Here is a 24,120-nt window from a genome sequence, read left to right as displayed (position 1 = left end):
CAGAATGAACATGGGCAGAACTCCTTGCCAGAATTTGCACTCAGTCCTCAGGGAAAAACGTTTTTCTTCTACTTTCAACCTGTGATTTAAAAGGAGCATCCCAATGGCACTGCTACCCGGAATTCCTACCTGGCTCTGTGGTCTCCTGCTCCTGTCTGTCTCTTCAGCCAGCTGCTCTCCACTCTCTAGAATCATCCTCCAGGGACCACAGTGCTTCCAAGAGCTCTGGAAACAGCCACATGAAAGGGGCCTCTTAGTTGAAATCGGCAGCACTTGTGGTGGTATGTCATGTGCCTGTGCTGGGGCACACAGGGGTCCTTGCAGAGCACTCCATTGCTCCATGCACACACCTTTTCTAGCACCTTGCCCAGACTCGGGACACTTTCTCCTGCTGTCAATATGTAGCCCAGCTTTGAAGGACTCCACTTAGGAGGGAAGACAGGAGGAGTCACAAAAAATATGATATTACTTTGATTAGAATGCAGATTCTCTCCTTTTCAAGCAAATTTCAATAGCATCAAATGTGCCTAAAGAATGTGTGGAGGTGTGAGTTTGTGTGTGTGTGTGTGTGTGTGTGTAGGTGTGTGGGTGTGGAAGAGTGTGGGTGTGAAGGTATGTGTGGGTGTGGGTGTGGAGGTGTGTGGGTGTGGAGTTGTGTGGGTGTGGAGGTGGGTGGGTGTGGAAGAGGTGGGTGTGAAGGTATGTGTGGGTGTGTAGGCATGTGTGTGTGGGTGTGTGGGTGTGGAGGTGTGTGGAGGTATATGTCTGTGTGTGTCTGTATATGTCTGTATGTGTGTGTGTGTGTATGTGTGTGTGTGTCCCTTTCATTCCAAATGGGGTGAGTTGTGGTGGTTTTTTGAATATTGCTGGGTTAGAAGCAAGCTGTCTAGCAAGCCATGATGATTTGATGAGCTGCACTATAAGCAATGGACTCACCTGTTCCTGTACACTCTACCTTCGCCTGTACACACAAGACAGACACCCCCTGCACTCTCATTGTTCTCTTTCTGCCTTAAAACTCAGCAGTAGTAATCTTGGACACAAACACAGGGAAGTCAGGCACTCTGGGGTCCTCTTCGGCTTCCAGCGGCCACTGTCTCTTCTAATGGCTCACAGAAACATCTGGAGACAGTCAGCTGGTGATCATATCTACACACATCGAAGTTCCTCTGAGGCCTGTTTTCCTGATGATGACCTGCATGCCATGGTACCTTATTCCTAAGTTCTATGGAGACCCTTGCTTGGCTGGCCAAATTGTGGAACCATCAACCATCATGAACTGACCTAGAGGGCAGAGTCAGGACCGTCGTGAGCTCAGAAGTTCCTCCCAGAATCCTTGCTCAGTCCTCAGATCTCAAAGGTCCTGAGAAGGGTGTCACAGCACCCTGACACACTCTATTAATCTGCAGACAGAAGAAGAGCTTGCCCTTAACTTCAGACTGTGATATACACATTGCACACAGCCATGGAAAATTTCCACCTGGCTTTCTCCTGCACCAGTCTGCATCCTCAGCACACTGCTCCTCACTCTCTGATATCATCTCTCGGGGAGCACAGTACCTCTAAATGCTCCTTAGGCAGACACAAGAAGGGCACTCTTAGGAGAAACCTTTAGGACTTAGGCTTGACTGTGCTGGCCCTCTGCTGTCATGGGCCCTCAGGCTGATTCCTCCAGAGTGCTCCATTGATCCCTTCACCTACAATTCTCGAAGACCCTGGCCAGGCTCCAGATACAGTCCTCTGCTCTCTACATGTGATTAAATTACTCACAAAGGATACCATGGGATTCGAATTCTGGTATAATTATATGTTATCACCAACCCCTAAAAATGTATACTCTTATAAACTGTTTATTTAGAAGCATATCATTTAGCACAAGAAACAGTTCAGTGAGTTTAAGCACTTGCTGCCAAGGGTGGGGACTTTAATCCATTCCCCAGGACAAATAGGGTAAAAAGACAGAACTGACTCTGGCCAGTTAACTTCAGCATGCACATAGAGTAAATAAATATTTTTTCTTTAAAGAAATTGAGATTATTTTAAACAAACAAGCAAAAAACCTAGGGGAAGAAGTGCACTGTAGACTCTCCACTTACCTGTTACCAGGTCTGCCTCCACGTCCCTTTTAACTCACAGCCAGGACTCTGTCATTACCTAGGTGCACTCTACTTTGGATTGGCAGGCGGCAACATAAAGTTCCCAGGGCTTTTAGAAAGCCATTCTTCAGGGTCTTCCAGTCCTGTCTTTGAAAGGGGGGCTGGGGCACGTTCTGACACCTGCCACGGAGGTGTCTCTGGGGTATATTTCAGAAACATGGTCTGGACTGTCTGTCTCATAGATCAGGACACTCAGCCTTGGCCTTGATAGGGAATGGAGGTGATCTCTCTCGTGAGTTAATGTTGTCCATTGACCTACGTGCAGTCACAATGTGGAGCTGTGGCATGAGGTGCTTCTGAGGACAGGTTGGTGGAAGATTTGGGGTGATCTTTCCTCCGGGTATGTTGGTGGCCTTACACGGACCTTCCTCCACAGAGGAATGATGACCTGAAACACACTTACTCTTTGAATAGGTAGAGAGAGTTTTGAACATATTCATAGATGACTGGCAGGGGTGTATTTTCATTGATAGATTTTTTTAAAGACTCTATGGGAGAGCTCTCTTCTGAGGTGTCACTGCTCTCTGTCTCCCCCCAGGCTCTCCTCATGAAGTAAGACTTCTGGACAAGCTGGGGGCAGATTCTGTGAACTGGAGTTGTCTTTTTGTTGAAGCAGTTCGGGGTAGGAGACATAATGTGGTTCATTGTAGTACTTTTCCCCTTCTCTAGACTTTCTGATTCATTGGGCAAATTGAAGGTGGAAACGGTAGGCATGCTACATCCCCTCCTCATGGCTGTTTGGTTTTGCATGGTTGGCCATGTGTTTTTCAGTGTTTGATCACACTGTTTAGGATTAGGTTTTTCCACAGGATGACTGTTCTCGGAGCATTAAATAAGTGGCCATCACCTAGTCAAACTTTTACTCCCTCAGACTTTCCCTTATCTCTGCTGGATTATATCCCATGACAGCCATAATGACCATAATAGCGGGGTCAGGGTGGCTGTCAGTGTTCTCTCCCAAAGAACCAGGAGAAGCTTCATTGTCATGCTTTGGCCACTTAAATCTGAGAATGTCATGGACTGTTGGCCTTCCTCCAGGGTTGACAGTTAACAATTTGGCTATCATATCCCAAAGGTCTGCTGACAGCCGGAAGCTCATAGAGTACTTTCCTGCCAAGATCTTCTGCTTTATTGCTTCATAGGTATATCCCTGAAAAGGGAGGCACCCTGTGGCCATGTAGTAGAGCACCACCCCCAAGCTCCAGATATCAATTGCCCTGCCATCGTATCCTCTACCTTCAAACAGTGCTGGGACACAGTAAGGGAGGGTCCCACAGAAGGTTGCTAGCTTCTGGACCATGATTATTTTGGTGCCCAATCCAAAATCAGTAAGTTTTACATTTCTGTGGCAGTCTAATAAAATGTTTCTGGCTTTAAATCCCTGTGGACAATTCCTTTCTGATGATAATACTTGAGGGCACATACCATCTGTTTAAACAGCCTGTGACACTCCTCCTCTGCTAGGTAGCCAAACTCCTCAATTTTAGCCAGAAGCTCTCCTCCCACAGCGTGCTCCAGAACGATGAAAATGTTTTTGGTGGTATTGATTATGTGTAAAAGTTTAATAATATATGGATGATCAAGGCATTTCATTATCTCGATTTCGAATTTAATGGTCTTTTTCCTGCTTTGGGGGAGAACTTTTACAGCAACCTTTGTCTGGGTAAGGAGATGGCTAGCCAATTTTACATCCCCAAATGCTCCTTGGCCAAGGGTTGTTAGTATTCTGTAATGATCTGTTAATGCATTTTCCTCAAAGGGGTTGGGATTTAGGTCTTGACATACTCGCGATCTCTTCATCTCTCTTGATAGGAATGGATTGTGTCCACACAACCAGTGATGCAAGATAAAAGGAAGTAAAAGTGGGTCTAAGAGAAACATTTATAGCCCTAAATTCCTGTGCTAACACAAACACAAAGGTGGTCTAAATAATCTAACAATGCATGTCAAGGTCATAGAAATATAAGAACAAGCCAAATCCAAAAGAATTAGACTCACGTTCAGGGTATGAATCGATGAAATGGAGACTAAAATAATACAAAGACTGATGTAACTGTCTTAGTTTGGAATTCTTAGCTGTGAACAGCCTTCAATTGAAGCTTTTCTACAGATTCAGAAGATCAGTCCATTATCACCAGGGTAAGAGCAGGACAGGACCCAGGCAGCCATGGAGCAGGAGGATATGAGAGTCCTACCTCTTCATCTGAGGCTACTAGAACACTGTCTTATCTAGGATGTTAGGAGTAGGACATCAAAATCCACTCAGACATTGACACTTCACCCAACAAGGCAATACCTGTTAATAGTGCCAGTCCCTGGGCCAAGCACATTCAAATCACTCCAGTAATAAAGACTTGATCATTCTACGGATAAACACAACTGATGTAATCTTCACCATAATAACTCATAGAAATATAAAGGTATACATCAATAATATTAGAGAGATGAAATCCAAATATCCAAACAATCATTAGGGAATATTTTAAAATTGTTCAAGTGAAATGGAGAATTCTAGAAGAAATGGATATACCACTAGACACACATTAAACAATGAGCTGAGAACTAAGAAAAGAGATAACATCTAAACTGAAAGACTGTAAGATCCAGAGGCATTCGCTGGCAAGAAGGAGCAGTGTTTTGTGGGCACAGAGGGCAGTTGCGCATATGAACTCACAGCATTGTGACCTGCTCAGACTCAAGTCAGTCAAAACCTCAGCATGAAGAGGGGAGGTGGACAAGAAATCACACACCTAGCTGAAAAGCCCTTCCCAATTGATAGCTGCCAGAAGAGCTATCATTTTTAAGGTTGTGGCCCTTGATAAGGTTAGACAGAGTACTCTTCAGTGGAAGGCTACATATCTAAGAGTATAAAGACAAGAGAAACTGTACTTGATAGTCAGAGACAAAACAAAATAAAAGACCCAAACCAGGATGGTAGAAAATGCCAAGTGGAGGATCTGGGAGGAGTTAGGGTAAAGGATAAATATGACGAAAATATCCTGTAAAATTCTCAAAGAGCTAATTGCAAACAAAATGCAACAAAATTGAAATAGTGATTTAAAAGAATCTCTTGAGAGCAATACCAACAACAAAGGCCAGACAGACAAACTCATTGGTGATTCCTATCAAATCTTTAAAGATCCCACCCCAATGTTTTTGAAACAATTCAATAAACTACAAATAGGATCAGGAGGAATCCAGATTCATCCTTTGAGCCTGTATTGCTCAGATCCTGAGGCCACTTGGGCACAGTAACAAGAGAAAAGCATAGTCAACACCCGGGACTCAACAGTCCTTATGCAGAGTGCTTAATGCCTCAACACAGAATTCTACAGCAATCAGCAAAACTTCCTGATCAAGATGGGTTCATCCAGTCATGCCAGGGCTGCAACACCCAACAACTGATTGACAACAGTGCATAGAAATAGAAGGGCAAGAATCACATGCTCATCTGAAGAGTGAAATTGTCATGTAAAAAGAAGTACATGGATCTGGAAATCACCATGTTGTGTTTAACAAGCCAGTACAAAGATACTGACTCTCAATGCTGAAGCCTAGGTATGGAGGAGCCTGCAGTCAAAGGGATTCAGTAGGAATGTGAAGGAGACAGAAGGGGGTCTGGGGCAGGTTCTTAGACCAGGTGAAAAGGATCGAAGTGCATTGTGTGCATACACAGAAATGTCTGGGGGAAATGTCCTACTTAATATGTTTAAATTAACAAGAACTTCAAAAACTAAACAAAAGGCAATGAAGATGAATAGGTAGTGAAAGACAAATTGCAAATAATGAATGGAGATAATTTAAACTCTGTAAACACGAAAATCTAAAATCAAAGACAAATTTTAAAAAGTGAAAAACTAAAAGCCGCACCTGCAAATCTCAAGCAGTAAACTGAGAAAGGAACTCACTGTGTCAAAGTCCAAGCAGGTTCACCAGTATCCAAGAATTGCCAGAATCTGAGTCCAAAATGTCACCAGTATCTGAGTCCAACCTTCACCAGAATCCATGTCCAAAACTTCACCAGTATCCAAGTCTGAAATTTTCACCACAGTCCAAGTTTCACAAATAACCACCAAACCACTCTCCGCACTAGAAGGACAATAACCAGCCCTGGGCAGTACATTATATGGGCGGGTGTCTGTCATTTATCACAGTGGTTGTTTCTGACTTTAGAGCAAGAAACAGGCCAATGAAGGCACACTCCTGCCCCAAAGGACTGTATTAGCTACTCTGCAGTGAACTACCAAGTGCCCAACCAGAAGCAATAGAATGGTTCATTTTTGGTCATACTTAGAGGGAACAGGGATAGCATGGTGTACAGTGTTAACATGTGGTTATTTGCATGATACTTCTGGTCACCCCATGTCCAATGCCAGGTCATACAACTGATTCCTAGAGCTATAGCCCTAAAGCTTGATTCCAGCTTCTGATGACAGTATAACCAGCTGGAGACCATGTGTCGAGACATAAGTGTTTTTAGGGGATTTTTAAAATGCAAACCACAGCAAGGACTGTCTCCACTTAAAGGTAATAGAAACAGTTATAGGAATAGTGATAATATAGGCCCCCAAAACTTTATGCTGTACTGGGTATACACTCTGATATTTACCAGTGAGAAAGTGAACCCAGAAGATGTTCCCATGTGCTTTGCAAGTAGGACCCAAAATCTATGCTAACAACTGGCGCAGACCTCAACATATCTATGTTCAAATAGTTCTTCCTCTCTACATACTTGCTGTCCAAACTATACCCCTTGCTGTCATTCCTACTGTCAAAAAATATTCTCTTTCTCAAACACCCTAGGACAAGTTACTAAAAATATGTGTGACTGAGAGGAAGGGAGTTTGATCCGAGCTTCCCCAAAAAATTCTGATTGGGTTTCTCATCAGAGACCTAGAAGCCCAGAAGACAAAAGGTAGACATCTTGAAGATGATCCAGAAAGAATAATGTCAGCCTAGAATTCTACAGACAGCCAAAGCTCTAGGCATTGGAGACAGAGAATCTTCACATGTCAAAGTCTCATCCTGTTCTATAACAAATTGCCTTAGACTAGGAAATTTATAAACAACAGAAATTGATTTCTTGTACTTCTTGAAATCTGAGTTAAGAAGAGGATATTCAGGATGTTTGATGTGCATTAAGGGCCGGGATGCTAAGGTTTTATGAGGGCTGCTTTCTTGCAATCTTTCTTTTCAACCCTTGAAGCCCTTATCTGCTGGTCCTGGATAAAACAATGGTTGTTGACATCCCCTTTTGGGGGGCACACAGGGCTCTAGTCACCAGATGCCAGTCATCATCTTTGGGATCCATCTACCTCTACTCTTAGCAGGACTTTCTAGAATTTCAGCACTGGACTAGGTAATTTTGTGATTGGGATGCTATGTGGGAAAGCACACATGGTGGTTGGAATATGCTGTGTGCTAAAGAGAATTCTCCTGATCATGATGCCAGCACACCGCTGCCCAGTATGAGCTGCACTTTCTGCTGTGGCTGTCTAAATTCATACTTGGTGTCAGTCTCTGAGGAGCCCAGCCCATCCCTCAGCACTGGATAGCAGAGAGACATGGAAAGGGAATTTAGTGACATTGAATTTATCCCTGATTGTGCACTTCTTGTAATAGGATGGATCACTGGCTGATTCCTCCTGAGTGACCTTTTCTCTTTTGTATTAATTTTATTACTTATTTACATGTAAAATGTTTTCCCTGTTCCAAGTCCCCCCTTTACTAATTCCCCACACCTGTCCCTCCTCACCTTCCCCTCTACAAGGGTGCTCACGCACCCACTCCCATCTCACCCCTCTAGTATTCCCATTTTCTCAAGAATCAGTCCTCCACAGGACCAAGCTCATCTCTTCCCACTTAAGTGAGACACAGCAGTTCTTTGCTACATATTTAGTGGGAGCCACTGACCAGCTCTTTTATGTTCTTTGGTCAGTGGCATATTCCCTGAAAACTCTGAAGTTAACACTTAGTTGATGTTGTTGTTCTTCCTGTAGGGCTTGTAATCCCCTTCAGCTCCTTCAGTCCTTCCCCTAACTCTTCCATTGGGGTCCCCAGTTTCAGTCCAGTGTTTGGCTGTAAGTAGTGGCTGGCCAAGCCTCTCAGAGGACAGCCATGTCAGGTTCCTATCTGTAAAAGGATCTTGGCATCAGCAATAGTGTCAGGGCTTGGGGTCTGCACATGGGATGAATCCCAGAGTAGGGTGACCTCTGGGTAGCCTTTCCTACAGTTTCTGACCTATTTTTTGTCCCTGCATTTCCTTTTGACAGGAACAATTCTGGGTTTAAAATTTTGAGATGGTTGGGTGGCTCCATCTCTCAACTGGTAGCCGTGTATACATACTGAAGTTTGTCTCTTCAGGTTTTATATCCATGCTATTGAGCATTGTGGCTACAGACATCCCAGTCTGTCCTGGGAGGCTCTCGAATCCCTGGCTTCTGGGAATTTCTAGTGGTTCCCCGAGTTCCCCATCCCTCACTCCTACTTATTTCTATTCATTCTCCAGTCCCTCTGTGCTTGTCCCTAGTTCCCCCCATTACCTGATCCTACACCCTCTTTGTTCTCCTGTTTCTCTCTCTTTCCCTGGTCTATCCCTCCCTCTGATTCCCATGATTATTTCCCCCCCTTCTGAGTGGGACTGAAACATCTACACTTAGGCCTTCCTTAGTCCATTGTGTAAATGTACCAAATTTTCTGTATCAGTTCTTTCCTTGGGGGACGACTGTGTTTTATTCCAGCTTGCTGCTATTACCAGAAATGCTGCTATGAACATACTGGACCAAGTGTCCTTGTATGGTGGAGGATCTTTTGTGTACATGCCCAGGAGCAGTATAGCTGCATCTTGAGGTACAACAATTTCCAATTTTCTCAAGAACTGCCAGATTGATTTCCAGAGTGGTTGTATCAGTCTGCAATCCCGCCAGCAATGGAGGAGTGTTTGTCCTTCTCCAAATCCTCAACAGTATGTTTTGTCACTTAAGTATTGGATCTTAGGTATTCTGATTAGTGTAAGGTGGAATCTCAAGGAGTCTTATTGATTTGCATTTTTTGGATGACTGAAGATGTTAAACATTTTTGGGGGTGTTTCTAGACCATTTGAGATTCCTCAGTTGAGAATTCTGTTTAGCTCTGTGTCCCATTCCTTTTTTTTTCTTTACTTTCTTTTTTGGCACTATAGTTTAATCATTGATATGTAAATTGAAATCATAAAAAACTTTGACTTTTGGAAATCCAATGTAATCTGAAAAAATTCGAGGCTACATATTTTTCTCAGTCTCCACATTATTTTACTTAACTTCAAAAATATTTTTAAAGTCAAATGCAGCAAAGACATTTTGTCAGTCCAATGAAGATGATGGTGTCTAATGGGAGTAGAAAAGTGAAACATGCCATCTTTCTGAGAGATGTCTAAGTGGTTAAGTGCACTGCCTGCTCTTCCAGAGGTCCTGAGTTCAATTCCCAGCCCCCGCATGGTGAATCACAACCATCTCTAATGGGATCTGATGTTCTCTTCTGACATGCAGGTTTGCCACATTTCTTAAATTGCATTATTTGATTTTGTTTAGTCTAACTGCTCAAGTACTTTATTTTATTTTTGAAAATAATTATTTTTACTTTTTATTATATTCAACACATCTATTTTAATACCAATCACAAAAATGAGAGATATAGTATTAAATGAACATAAAAAGATAGTCTTTTTGTTTATTTTGTTTTTAATGGAGCTTAAAATGTTGGCTCTTGCTGTGGTACAAACCCAAAATAAGAACAATTTTTAGACATGGGAGTTCATTGTGATAAGGCTGTACTTCAATGTCCCTCACATCACCAAAGGATTTTACCTCCATAGTAGCTAAACTAAGCTGAGAGTTGACAGTTCTGCTGTGCCAAGGAATGAATTGTAGGCATGATTATTCAGATACAGATTTCCTGCTATGCTCAAAGCTATTTGACTTGAGTTATTGTCATTATTCTCAACCAACAAGGACCAGGTTACATTCATTTAAGAAATGGTGTGTGTGTTAAGATGGTCTACTCATGAAGTCATGCATCAACTGTTTCAATGAACAATGGTTCTGCTTGGAGGGTGGCACAGACATTAGGCTAGAGTAAGATTGTGGTTCATTGCCTGTGATGATTTTGAAAAGTATTACTCTTAGAAAAAGAGAAACTTATAATGTCATCTCTGTAGCAGGAATTAATAAAAAATAACTGCCTCGCCAACTCTCCATGGCAGCACAGGACCAGGCTCCCGAGATCTGCCAGCCTGACAATTTCTAACATTATGTCCCAGCAGGGTCCCACTCCGCATGACCCAAGCTCCCCAGCAGTCCTGCCAGCCTAGCTGTGTCTCCAGTGGAGGTCCAGTGGAGGTGTCTCCAGTGTGGTCTACCGGTGTGCTTCCTGCATGTTCATCTCACTTCCAGCCAGTGCCCACTCATTCCAATTACTGTTAAAGCAGGACTCAATCTTAAATAGTTAACTGATTATATTTATGTATATTTAACTCACATGGAGAGAAGAGGGCTTATGGGACATATGGGGAGGGAGGAACTGGGAAAGGGGAAAGCATTTGAAATATAAACAAAGAATATAGAAAATTTTAAAAAATGCCAATTTACAATGATAAAAGTCTTACCTCAATTTCTAACCTTTAGATAATCTAACATCTGATTCCATCTTGATCCGCATCTCTCTCCCTTTCTTGTGCTCGTGCATCAGCTCTCGCATCTCCCAACTCCTAGCTCTGCCTCCAGGACTTTTCTGTCCAATCACAGACCTTCCACTGCCCTAATATGATTGGACATAGAAAAATCTTGCAACAATCTTCTTCAAAATTGATACAGTAATTATAAATACCAAGCAAAACATTCACTTTCACTCTTTTGTTGATCTCTTACATGTCTCCTCCCAAATTAATTGTCTATATTTCTTTTGACTATATAAATACTGTTGAAATATGTAAACTGTTCTGAAAACCATAGTATAGTGTAAAAACATCAAATAAACAATCCTACTCATAGAGAGGCTGAGATAGGAGAAGCATGAGTTCAAGACCATTATGTGGTACACAGCAAGACACTGTCACATGCAAATAAGCAGACACTGTATATGGATTGTACAATATTCTACCTATTTCTCCAATTACCAAATTAGAGAGAGCACTGGGTGACAGTCAACAAATTTCTAATTCCTCATATTTTTGAATTTCAGTTGATTAGGATATGCTGGTAGTATTAATTTTCATAGTAAGAGATATTAAGGAAAAGTGACTGTTACTTTCTCTTATTTATGTTGTTAGAGGTGGAATTGTGTTTTTGTGTCTTTGTTGAAAGATTACTTTCTTGCTTTCTTTATGGTGTAATTTCCCTCCTTGTGTTGGCATTTTCCATCTATTATCCTTTGTAGGGCTGGATTTGTGGAAAGATATTGTGTACATTTGGTTTTGTCATGGAATATCTTGATTTCTCCACCTATAGTAATTGACAGTTTTGCTGGTTATTATTGTCTGGGCAGGCATTTGTGCTCTCTTAGGGTTTGTATGACATCTGCCCAGGATCTTCTAGCTTTCATAGTCTCTGGTGAGAAGTCTGGTGTAATTCTGATATAGATGTTACTTGACCTTTTTCCATTCTTGCTTTTAATATTCTTTCTTTGTTTAGTGCATTTGGTGTTTTGATTATTATGTGATGAGAGGAATTTCTGTTCTGTTCTGGTCTATTTGGAGTTCTGTATGCTTCTTATATGTCCATGGGTATCTCTTTCTTTAGGTTAGGGAAGTTTTCTTCTAAAATTTTGTTGAAGATATTTACTGGCTCTTTTAGTTGAGAATCTTCGCACTCTTCTATACCTATTATCCTTAGGTTTGTTCTTCTCATTGTGTCCTGGATTTCCTGGATATTTTGAGTTAGGAGCTTTTTGCATTTGCATTTTCTTTGACTGTTGTGTCAATAATTTCTGTGGTATCTTTTGCACCTGAGCTTCTCTCTTCTATCTCTTGTGTTCTGTTTGAAATACAAACTTGTATTTCTTTAAGGGAGTTATTTCTGTCCTTCTTAACATCTTCTGTAATCTTCATGAGATGGGACTTAGAATAAAATCTTGCTTTTCAGGTGTGTTAGGGTGTGCAGCGCTTACTATGATGGGAGAACTGGGTTCTGATGATGCCATGTAGCATTGGTTTCTTATGTTCTTGCACTTGCCTCTCACCATCTGGTTATCTCTGTTGTTAACTGACCTGCTGTCTCTGACTGAAGTCTGTCCCTCCTGTGAGGCTGGTTATGTTAAGCCTCCTTGGATTAGGCTGTCTCTGTGTATGAGAGGGGGTCTGGAGAGCTTAGTCTGTGAGCCTGGCCATGTCATAACACCTTAGGGTCAAGCTGTCTCTTGGTGTAGAAAGGGTTGGGAGGGAGGCTGGAGCACAGTATCTGCTCCCTGGCACAGATGCTAACTGGAAGTAAAGTGTGTCTTTGACAGGGTTTAATGACCTACATACTTTGGCCCATGGGAGTCCCAGTTAGGCCAGGTATTGGTTGTGGGAGGGGGCAACTCAACCTGTTAGCCTGGTTGTGATGGACCTCCTAAGAGTCAAGTTGTGAGGGTATGCGAGGGGGTCTGGTGTGCCCTAGAGTGCTATGTACTCACTGATAAGTGGATATTATCCCAAAAGCTCAGAACACCCATGATACAACTCACAGTTCATATGAAGTTTAATAAGAAGGAAAGCCAAAGTGTGGGTGTTTCAACCCCACTTAGAAGGGGGAACAAAATAATCACATGAGACAGAGGGAGGGAGGGATATGGGTAGGAGAGGGGAGGGGGAGTAAAAAAGGGAGGTGGCAAGACAAAGTATGGGAACAGACCAGAAAACAATCCAGAGGTCCAGGAGAAGGAATTGAAATAAATAGTAGTGGGGGGTAGGGAAATTGGGGAACCACTAGAAAGTCCCAGACACCAGAGATGTGAGAGGCTCCCAAGATCCAATGTGGATGACGAAATACCCAACAGTGAATGTGGGTTTAGAACCTGAAGAAATTCCCTGCCCAATGGAGGGATGGGGCCACCCACCCATCTCAAAATTTTTAGCCAGAAGTGCTCCTGTGTAAAGGGAATGCAGGGACAAAAAATGGAGCAGAGACTGAAGGAAAGGCCATCCAGAGACTGCCCCCAGCATGTGATCCATTCCATCAACAGACACCAAACCCCAACAGAAACGCTTGCTCACAGGAGTGTGGTATAATTGCCTTCTGAGAGGCTCTGCCAGCACTTGACTAATACAGATGCAGATTCTCAAAGCCAATCATTTGACTCAGCCTGGGCTTCCCAATGAAAGAATTTGGGGAAGGAAAGAAGGACATGAATGGGATTGCAACCTCATAGGAAGAACAACACTATCAACTAACTGGACCCCCAAACCCCACCCTGAGCTCCCTGAGACTAAACCACCAACCAAATAATATACATGGATGGACCCATGGCTCCAGCTACATACGTAACAAAGGATTGCCTTATCTGAAATTAATGGAGGGAATGTCTTTGGTCCTGCAGAAGCTTGATACCCCAGCATAGGAGGATAGTAGAGGTGTAGGGTGGGAGTGGGTAGGTGGAGGAGGCAAACGGGAGGGGAGATGGAAGAATTTGCAGAGGGGAAACCATGAAGGGGGACAACATTTGAAATCTAAATAAAACAGAAGCTGGAAAGAAACCCAGCTGTCCCTCAACAGAAGAATAGATTCAGAAACTGTGGTACATTTACACGATGGAATACTACCCAGCCATTAAAAACAATGAATTCATGAAATTCTTAGGCAAATGTATGGAACTAGAAAATATCATCCTGAGTGAGGTAACCCAATCACAAAAACCACATATGGTATGCACTCACTGATAAGTGGATACTAGTCACTGCAAATATCACACTCTAATTTCAACTTATGGTACAATGTAGATGCACAGGAAGCATCCTCTGATGGGAAACTATCAAAGGTAAAGGCAATAATGATGAGACCAATAAAATCCTGGCACAGTTGTTAGTTAGTGGCATCTGTGTGAAAAGTTTAATTCACATAGCCAATGGTAAGTCCAAGCTTCTGTCCTGTGTGTCAGATGGGGAAGGTGGATCAGGATTCCAGGCCAGTGAGGATAGCAGCTGCACTTTGCTCTCATCCACCTAGCTTCAGGTTGTGTTCTTCACACCCTGGGATTAAACTAACTTTGGCAAAAATGTCACCACCATAATGGGTCATATGTTCACCTAAAAGAAGATTCCCACATTTTCTGGCCCACATCTCCTGTGACCATAAAGACCTCTCCAGATCAGCTGAGAAACAGACCTGCCCAAGATAGATGGGAGTCAGTGGCTCAAAGGCAGAACGGCCTGCCTGGCAAGGTACCTCATACTAAGTGAGGTAACCCAGACTCAAAAGGTGAATCATGGTATGCACTCACTAATAAGTGGATATTAACCTAGAAAACTGGAATACCCAAAACATAATCCACACATCAAATGAGGTGCAAGAAGAAAGGAGGAGTGGCCCCTGGTTCTGGAAAGACTCAGTGAAACAGTATTCGGCAAAACCAGAACGGGGAAGTGGGAAGGGGTGGGTGGGAGGACAGGGGAAGAGAAGGGGGCTTACGGGACTTTCGGGGAGTGGGGGGCTAGAAAAGGGGAAATCATTTGAAATGTAAATAAATTATATCAGGGTTAGGGTTACTGATTCCCATGGGAGGGCCTACAGCAAAGTGCCCCATCAAGAGTGAGAATTGACCTTCACTACAGTCTCAGTCTCCTCAAATCTTGACCTGGTTTCCCAACCGCTAGAGTTGTGAGGAATTGATTTCTGTTGTTCAATTTCCCATTCTAAGGCATTTTTATTACATAACTGGGAAGCACTGGTATATCTGGAATGGCCTTTGCTTGTTAATTTATGTTAAATTTACACAAACTAGTTTTATCTGATAAGAGGGAACCTCAATTGAGAAAATGTGTTGATAAATGTAAGTAGGCACTTTCTAAATTATTTGTGAAGGAGGATCCAGGCCAATATGGGAAGTACAATTTCTAGCTGGTTGTCCATGGTTAGGCAAGAAAGTAGACTCTGGAAGCCATGGAGATCAAGTCAGTAAGTAGCGCCACTCCATGGCTTCTTTACCCGCTCCTGCCTCCAGATTCCTGTCTTGTTTGTGTTTCTATACTGACTTCCTTTAATGATGAACAGAAATTTATAAGTGTGTACCAAATAACTTATTTCCTTCCTAATTGGCTTTTTGATCATGTTGTTTCCTCACAGCAATAGAAACCATAACTATAACATGGCTTCATTTACCATATCACTGAGTAGGATGCTTGTGTTTTCTCTGGGATTCTGAATTCACTGGTTGAAATATGTCAACCCATGCTATGTTGGGACTCTGGAGTTCTGGTGAGAAATATATATTTTGGGGGGAAATATATAGTTTCGGGGGAAAGCTAGAGAGTTGGACCAGCATTTAAGAGCACTTGTCTGGTCTAAAAGGGGTTGTGTTTCATTCCACAGAACATATGTTTAGCGGTCCCCATGACCAGTAACTCTACCTCCAGGGAATCTAATGCTCTCTTCTATACATAGTACCCACATACATTTGCACATTCTCATTCATAGATACACACAGAAATGTAAACATTAAATTAGAAAAATAGAAGTCTTTTGGAAATCTATGATGAAGCCCTCTCTCACTTTCAGCCATGAATATTAACAAAACACTCTGCAAAAGGCCTTTTCTATCAATCAAAGTTTAAGCTTGAGTGGTATGATGAGAATTATACTGTTATAATTATACTCTAGTAGCTAGAGTATATAGAGACAGAAAAAGTCATTGTGGCATCATGCATGTTCACTGTCCATGTATATAAATAAAGATAAAATACAATCATTATCCTCACTATTACCGTTATTATAATTATCTTAATTGATGGAGACAGTCTCTGTGATGGGTCAGATATGAAATGTCAAGAACCAGCTCATGTGTTTGACCACTGCTTCCCAACAGGAGTTACTCTTTTCAAAATTTGTGAAACCTTCAGGGAGTGCAGTCCAGAAATACAAACAAGGTCAATGGGGCATAAGTGTTATTGTGTGATGTTTCCTGGGGAAATACCAGCAAATTTCTAAGCACCAAATACCAGATAAAATTAATGATTCTTTGAAAGTACGTTTATTAGGCTTATATAGAAGTATATGGGGCTACATGCAATGCCATAAGTGATTCATAAGCAACTAAAACACTGAAATGTCCATGCTTCACAGGAAATAACTCACAAGAGCATTAAGCACAGAGCGCTCTACAGGGCTTGCAAACAAATCCATATATAAGAGAATCTCTACCCACAACAGTTGTTTTTTTTAATCATAATTTTGTCGAGGGGTCTTATTAGCTACAGGCATTTCTGAGTTGTTTATTTCTTGAGTTGGGTGAGCCTCCCTCCTCACTCCTGAAGGGAAGATTTCAATTCTGGGCAAAAAAAAAATCAAAGAAACCAAAAATGGCACACAACATTCTACCCCTTCCTCTGGCTCCTATAATCCTTTTGTTCCATCTTCTGCAATATTCCCTGAGCCTTGAAAAGGGTGATAGAGATGTGTGCTTCTGGCTAAGGACTGGGCCACTATGCCACAGTAATAGTTACTCAATTTCAGAATTTTCCTCAGTGATTATAAGTACTTTCACTCATCATTTCTGAAAAAGCACTTTTTTTCCATGATCAATTACAGCTGAGAGCAACAGTGATCTATAGGTGCAAATATTCCAAGAGTTTACAAGGCAGTTTCACATACTTTCTACATCAATTTAACAAAGCAATCAGTTACTTTCATATTGGAGAATTATTATCACATCCACAGGTTTCTATTCTGGCTTATAATACCAGACACATATTCCTTGTTCATAATATAAATCCTTCTGATGGTGCAGGTCTTAAATTAAATGAATAAGATGTGATCATATCCTTAATAATGATGCCATATTCACACAATGAAACTAGCATTGTAGGGTTTATTCTAGGCTATCATGGAAAGAGGTGTTGCCAAAAGGCCTTCACTATAACTCTTATTTAGGTAAGCATGTCCTTGTGGTTGCTGGGGTGGAGCCACTGATAGATGGGCTCCATTTGTTGTCATGCCTTATACGCTGCTAGCAACTAACATTCTAAAGCTGAACTGAGCCTCTCTTCGGTTCTCATGAAAGACAACAAAAACACATCATAATCATTTATTGAGTTTATATTTTCCATAGTCCTATTCATAGACTTTTGCAGTTTTGGTGACTTCTACCAGGAAAAGGTACTGCAACAATCTATCAAACAGCTGGTTATCCTATCTTCCAAAAATCTTAGCCTACTCTAAATGGCTCTGAAATCTTTATCCAGTCTTATATGACATCATCTTTATCAAATTATTATAGGATGGACAACTTGGGTAAGGCAGCATGTAAAAATCTGACAGTATCCCTCCAGCTTTCTTACATTTACAGGCACAGGCTGTACAATGCTGCCAATAAATTTGTCAGGTAATGTGTACTTTGATGGTACATACTGTTCCCTCTGTAGAAAATTCCTTTTTGTCCCTAACATCTTGTGCAGATGGAGTCTTCTTTGTTTCTTTAGAGATACCACAGCCTTTTTGGTTCTGTTGTAATCCTGTAAAACATTCCCAAATTGGACTTAGGCTATGTGTCATCTATGTGTCATAGATGTGTGTAGTGGGAATGTTCACATGCCATGTTGTGCATGAACAACTTTATGGAGTTGCTTCCACTCCACTTCTTCCACATTTATATGGATTCTGGGAATTTAAAGATTGCCAGGTTTCATGATACATACATTTAACCTCTGAACCTAATCACAAGTACCAGATTGCCAATAATCTCTTTCAGTATGTGTTACTCTCAGGAAAAACATTTGTTCTCAGCTTATCTCTGCAATCACATTGTGTACTCTACTCTTCAAGCAGGCATGTGCTCCACAGCACACAGCAGACTTCCCTATTTGGATTTACTCTAGGTACAGTTCACCTTCAGGAGACTCTCAGGAATATATCTGAGAGCCAAAGGTTTACACAACTTCTGAAAGAAAGGCATGATCACATGCTGCATGGAGAAAGGAAGTCATATCAGAATTTCTTCTGAGGATCCTCCATCTGCAAACTTAAATGCATGCCTCACTAGCCAGGAACATGCAATCAAACCCCTGCAGAACTCACCGAAGGAACAATTCACCAGCCTGCCCCAAGGTGTGAGAGAGTATTGCTGAAAAAGCAAGAGACCAAGAAAATCAAATTGCAAACACCTTTCACAGATTATACTGCTTATGGCCACAAACAGATACCTAGCAGTGAATCATGAAAACCACGGAGATGTGAGTAGAAACAAATAAGTAGAGTCCCTGTATGCATTTCTACATTTTATCTTGATTCTTTCAAATATTCTTCTCATAATAAATATTTGAGGGGTGGTCAACTTAACACGCTTGTCACCAAGAAGTCAATTTCTTCATCATCTCCCTTCTGAGAAAGGTGAATAAGACTATGCTACAGAAAATGGTGACTGTAGGCTGAGCATGAATGGGAAAGGTGATCTGATGATGGAAAAGAAAGTTCATTCAGGAGGCACAAGCCAGAGATGCATTCTACCACATGGCCTGCCTGCATGGTCAAGGATAAATTCCCCACATTTCAATGTCATTGGAATTCCCTTTCCCATGTCATGCTGCTCTCCAATGCCAAGGACACAGGTGGGCTTTCCAAAGGATGGAACCTGGTATGGATACACACAGCCACAGTACAAAGCTCAACCAATGTTAGGCAGCTGTGTGCTTCCATACTGGTCAAAAGAGTTTGTTTAGGACAGGATGTAAACAAACTACTATATGTTTATTCACATAGAATTCCACTCTTAAATTATCTTGGTCATTATTGGACTACAAATGTTTCTTGATAAGAGTAGAGGTTGGGCCAAATAGATGCCTTTACTCATCAGGGGACGAAAAGACACATAGTATCTATGAATAGGGAAGAGGGTTTCAGAGCCCAAATTCAGTAAACAAGATCTTCAAAGGTTGACAATGTCAATAGCAGTGAAAATCCTGAACATGAGAGAAGAAAACCTGCCACATCATATGTGGGTATGGAATAATAAAACCTGTACTCATGTCAAATATCACCATACTCCATCACTCACAACACATCTATGGTAAGAGAACATGTAAGTGTAGGTGAGCTGTGTTTAAGATGCATGGCCTCAGTGCAGAAGATGACAGGGGATGAACAATATCACATAGCTTGGATATCTGCAGAAGGATAAAGCCATATATGTAAAATGGCATCGTAAAAGGCCTGTGTCAGTACCTAAGTTCCATCCACCTTGATGAAGAGTCTTTAACTGAACAGTAATAACTCTTAAAGACCCCTGGCCAGGAGCATTCAAGGAATGAACCCTTCTCCTCCTGTAGACTATGGTAGCTATAAAATTCTGCTAGAAGAACTGCAAGGGAGAAAGAACAACCACATTGAATCAGAAATTTGAATTATAAAACCTCTACAATACCCTTACATTATTAAACTTTTTCTTATTATTAACAAAAACATTGATATTCTTCTGGAGCATGCAATGGGAAGAGAGTTGTTAGGCAGAATTGTGGAGTTTGACTACCTACCAGAAGAAAAATTCTGTAGGCCATTTAAGCTAATGGTGTCCATGGGGATGTGAAACACAGAAATATTTTAGTAGATGCCAAATAAATAAAAACCTTACTGATTACAGATTGAGCAAAACATGATCTGTGGTCAGAAGCTAACAACATTCAACGGGAGCCTCCCGTACTGTGCAGCAGAACTCTTTGAAGATATAGAGTGTGTGGCCATGCTATTGATATGTGGAGCTTAGGGCTTGTGCTCTACTTTATGTGGACAGGAGGTCTCCCTTTCCAGGGAAATAACTATAAAGACATGAAGGAGCAGACTTCAGAAGAAGGTCCTCTGAAAAATTCAAGGTGTCACCAGAGATTTGTGACATGATTGTCAATTTGTGAACTGTAAACCCTGGACAAAGGCCAACAGAACATGAAGTTATGAGCTTTGAATGTCTCAAGCATGCCGATTAAGGTTGAAGCTGTTCCCTTAAACAGAATACAGAAAGCCACGAGACCAGAGCTTAATGGTCATCATCATCATGGGTTTTATGGGATATAAACCAGGAGAAATAAAGTGAAGTTTACAGGAGAAAAAGTATGACCATGTGATTGGTATAGATTTGATTCTGAGGTAACAATTTCCCTGGAAAGACAAATCTGAAAAAAACAAAAACCCAGGCCATGGGATTAACCATGGAAATGTACAGGGCCACACATGAAACAACAAACATCTATCATGAAGGGATCAACTATTCCTACCCCTCCCACCTTTGGTTTGCCTAGTCCACTTGAAAATACCTAGAAGTAAACAAGAGTACAATGAGGTACCCTATGCCACCTACTCTGAACTACTTGAATAAGAAGACAACCCCATTAGCAGAATCTGACCCCAGTTTATCCACAAGGCTCATGTCATGAGCAACTCATGGTAAGGGGTAGTTGGGAGATGGGGAGCAGTGAGCCTCAGAGGCAAGCTGTACCAGAGTGTCATTAGAGGAGTCATCACTGGAAATCTATTCTAGGCAGTTATCCACAGATGTGTCCAAAGCTGGCTCTAACAATTCAAAGAGCCAGATGTCCTTGCAGGACATTTTATCTCATCCTGACTCTTTGGAGAAAGCCCACATACGGTTACCAACACATCCAGTGAAAAGAACAACTCATCACTTCAACAAAGCTCACCTCAGGAGTACCTCACAGAATAGCTCAGTGTCATGAAGCAAGACCGTTGCTTCACAGGACAACATGACCTCACAGAAAAATCACCTCCATTCTCCAAGAAATAGGCCCAGAGTAAGAGTCCCCCTATACAAGAAAGACAGTCAAGCCTGTCCTCCCCAAACACGCCCCAGTGACACCTTTGTGGTTTGCTATTCCACTGTATCCAGGATCCCCTTTAAAGGAAGGTTCTGAAAGACCCTAAAGTTTGGGGTTACAAAGGGCCTGTGTCAGTTCCTAAGGTCCAACCCGTTTGATGAAGAGGCTTTATCTGAACATTACAAAATATTAAAGTACCTTGACCAAGGAGCATTTAGGGAAGTAAAATTAGGTAGCCATTTCCACACCCAGGCTATGGTGGAAGTCAAAATTATATCAAAAGTTAGAAAGAAAGCCCTCAACAAATCACGAATTGAAATAAAAACTCTATACCACCCTCATATTATTAACCATTTGCACAATATATAAAAAAAACTTTTATATCATTCTGGAACACCAAGTGAGGTGAGAGTTGTTGAGATTTGTGGAGATTGTTGTGATTTGTGGAGATTGTCTATCTACCTGAGGATGAATCCCATAGGCAATTTGAACAAATGGTATGTCCCCTCCTGGAGTGTCAACAGTTTACTGGAGAAATGTATAACCATGTGATGGAAACATATTTGTTGTAGAGGTAACAGTCACCCTGGGAAGAAAACCCAATAAAAAAATCCTTAGAGCAGACAGGAAAATCAATCCTTGAAACTTACAGGTTAAGCATGAAACAAAAAAGGCTATAAGGAGGGAATCTAATGTGCCTACTATGCCAACCTTCAATTTTCCCAATTGGAACTGAAAATCTGGAGAAAGAAAAAAGAATACAATGAGGTAGAGTTTACCCCCACCCTGAAGTGCCTGAACAAGAAGAGAGCTCCCATTGGCAAAACTGCCCCCAGCTTGTCTACTCGGCTCACATTGTGAGCAGCACGAGAGGGAGACACAGAGCAGTGACGCTTCTTATGAAAGCAGTACCAGAGGGACTTCAGAGCATCCATCAATGGGAATCTACTCCATGCAATCATCCACTGATGTGTTCAAAGCTGGCTCTAAGAATTCAAAAAGCAAGATGCCCTCACTGAGTGTTTTATCTCACCATTCCTCTGTAGGGAAGCCTAATGTAAGTGCACCAGTTAGAAGTTCAACTCAAATCTTCACAAAGTTCACCTCAGGAGACCCTCACTGAACAGCTCCACAGAATAACTACAACTGGTTCAAAGAACAATATAGCATAGATCACCTCCATTTTCTAGCAAGCAGCCATGGTGAGTCCCCAGAATAAGAAAGTGAGTCAAGCTTGTCCTCCCTATATATGCCCCAGTGATACCTTTGTGGTTGGAAGCAGACTGTATTCAGATCCCCTTTAAAAGATGGGATTTGAAGACCATAATGAATGGGGTTATAAAATGCCTCTGTCAGGGCTTAAGGTCCTATCATTTTAAAGAAGATGCTTTACATGAACATTATAAAATATTAAAGACTCTTGGCCAAGGCGCATTCATGGAAGTAAAATTGGCTGGGCATCTCCTCACACAGATTATGATAGCAGTTAAAAATCTTCCAAAAGGGATAAAGAATACTGTCATAAATTCTACAGCACATTCCTATTATTAATCTTTTGCACATTATCAACAAAAAACATGTATATGGTTTTGGGACACCGGTTTGGAGGAGAGCTGTTGGACAGAATTTTGGAGTTTGACAAAGAATCCCTTAGGCTATTTAAGCAAATGTATGTGCCCTCCAGTATTGTCACTAGAAACATTTTCCTACAGGCAATTAATTCCCAGAAATATTGTAGTGTAAGGTAAAGGAAATATAAAACTTATCAATTAAAGATTGTGCAAGAAGATTATCATGGACTAGAAGCTTGAAACTTCCAATGGGACCCTCTCAGACTGTACCCCAGAACTCTTTAAAGGTAAAGGACATGATATGAGGGTCATGCAATTGATGTCTGGAGATCAGTGTTTGTGCTCCATTTTACATTTACAGAATGCTGTAATTTATATTTATGTAAAAAATTACTGTAAATGTAAACAATTATTGTAAACCTAAAGCAGAAACCATGGCATGAAAATACCCTGTAGTATTCAAGCTCTCAACAGAAAATTGTGACAAAATTTCCACCTTGTTAAATGTGAACTCTGGACAAAGGCCAACAGTATATGACAGTTTAAGTTTCAAAACTCTAAAACTTGAAAAAGATATTCTCCCACTTTCTTTAGGAAGAACATCACACCTACCTAGACACCACTGTAAAGGTTATTATGGATGTCATTGGATATAAGCAACAAGATACAAAGGAATGTTTACAGAAGAAACAGTTTGTCCATGTAAAGACAACATACTTGATGCTTAGGCAACAATAATCATGGGAAGGAAACTCAATAAAACCTAAAGCCCAGGCAGGGTGTTCAAACCTTGAAACATACAGGGCCATCCAAGAAACAACAAACAGTTATAAGGCAGCAATCTAGTGTGCCTTCCCTTCCCACCTTCATTTGGACAAATCAACCTGAAAATTCTTAGAATGGAATCAAGAGTAGAATGAGATACAGGATGTAATCCACCCTGACTGCTTGTAAAAAGAGAACTCCCATTCATTCAGTCTGCCCCAGCTTGTCCAGAAGACTCATGTCATAAGCAGCAACTAGTGGAAGACAGAGAGCAATGAGCCTCAGAGGAAAGCTGTACTAGAGTGTCTTCAGAGGAGTCATCACAGGAAATCTACTCCAGTCAGTCATCCATGAATGTGTTCAAAGCTGGCCCTAACAGTTCAAAGAGCCAGGTGCCCTTACATGGTGTCTTATCTCATTATGTCTCTGTTGAGAAAGCCCATATAGGGCACCAACACACCCAGTGAAAGAATAACTCTTGTCTTCCACAAACCTCACTTCTGGAGGACCTCAGGGAATAGCTACTTGTCAGGAAGACCACTGGTTTAAAGGAAAACATAACCTCAGAAGATCGATCACTCCCATTCTTCAGGAAGTAGGCCTAGGGTGAGGGTCCTGCCGTACAAAAAAGATAGTCAAGCCTATC

At 41.5% G+C, this 24,120-nt stretch overlaps 1 pseudogene; it reads right to left on the bottom strand.

Moving 5' to 3' along the window:
• Positions 1–1,537: 1,537 nt before the first annotated feature.
• LOC127684625 (sperm motility kinase X-like) lies at positions 1,538–3,956 on the bottom strand (annotated as a pseudogene).
• Positions 3,957–24,120: the final 20,164 nt, after the last annotated feature.

This window comes from Apodemus sylvaticus, chromosome 5 (genome assembly GCF_947179515.1).
Source record: "Apodemus sylvaticus chromosome 5, mApoSyl1.1, whole genome shotgun sequence".
NCBI classification, from domain to species: Eukaryota; Metazoa; Chordata; class Mammalia; order Rodentia; family Muridae; genus Apodemus; species Apodemus sylvaticus.
Note: the sequence above shows the minus strand (reverse complement) of the source record. Positions and strands in the feature narration are given on the sequence as shown.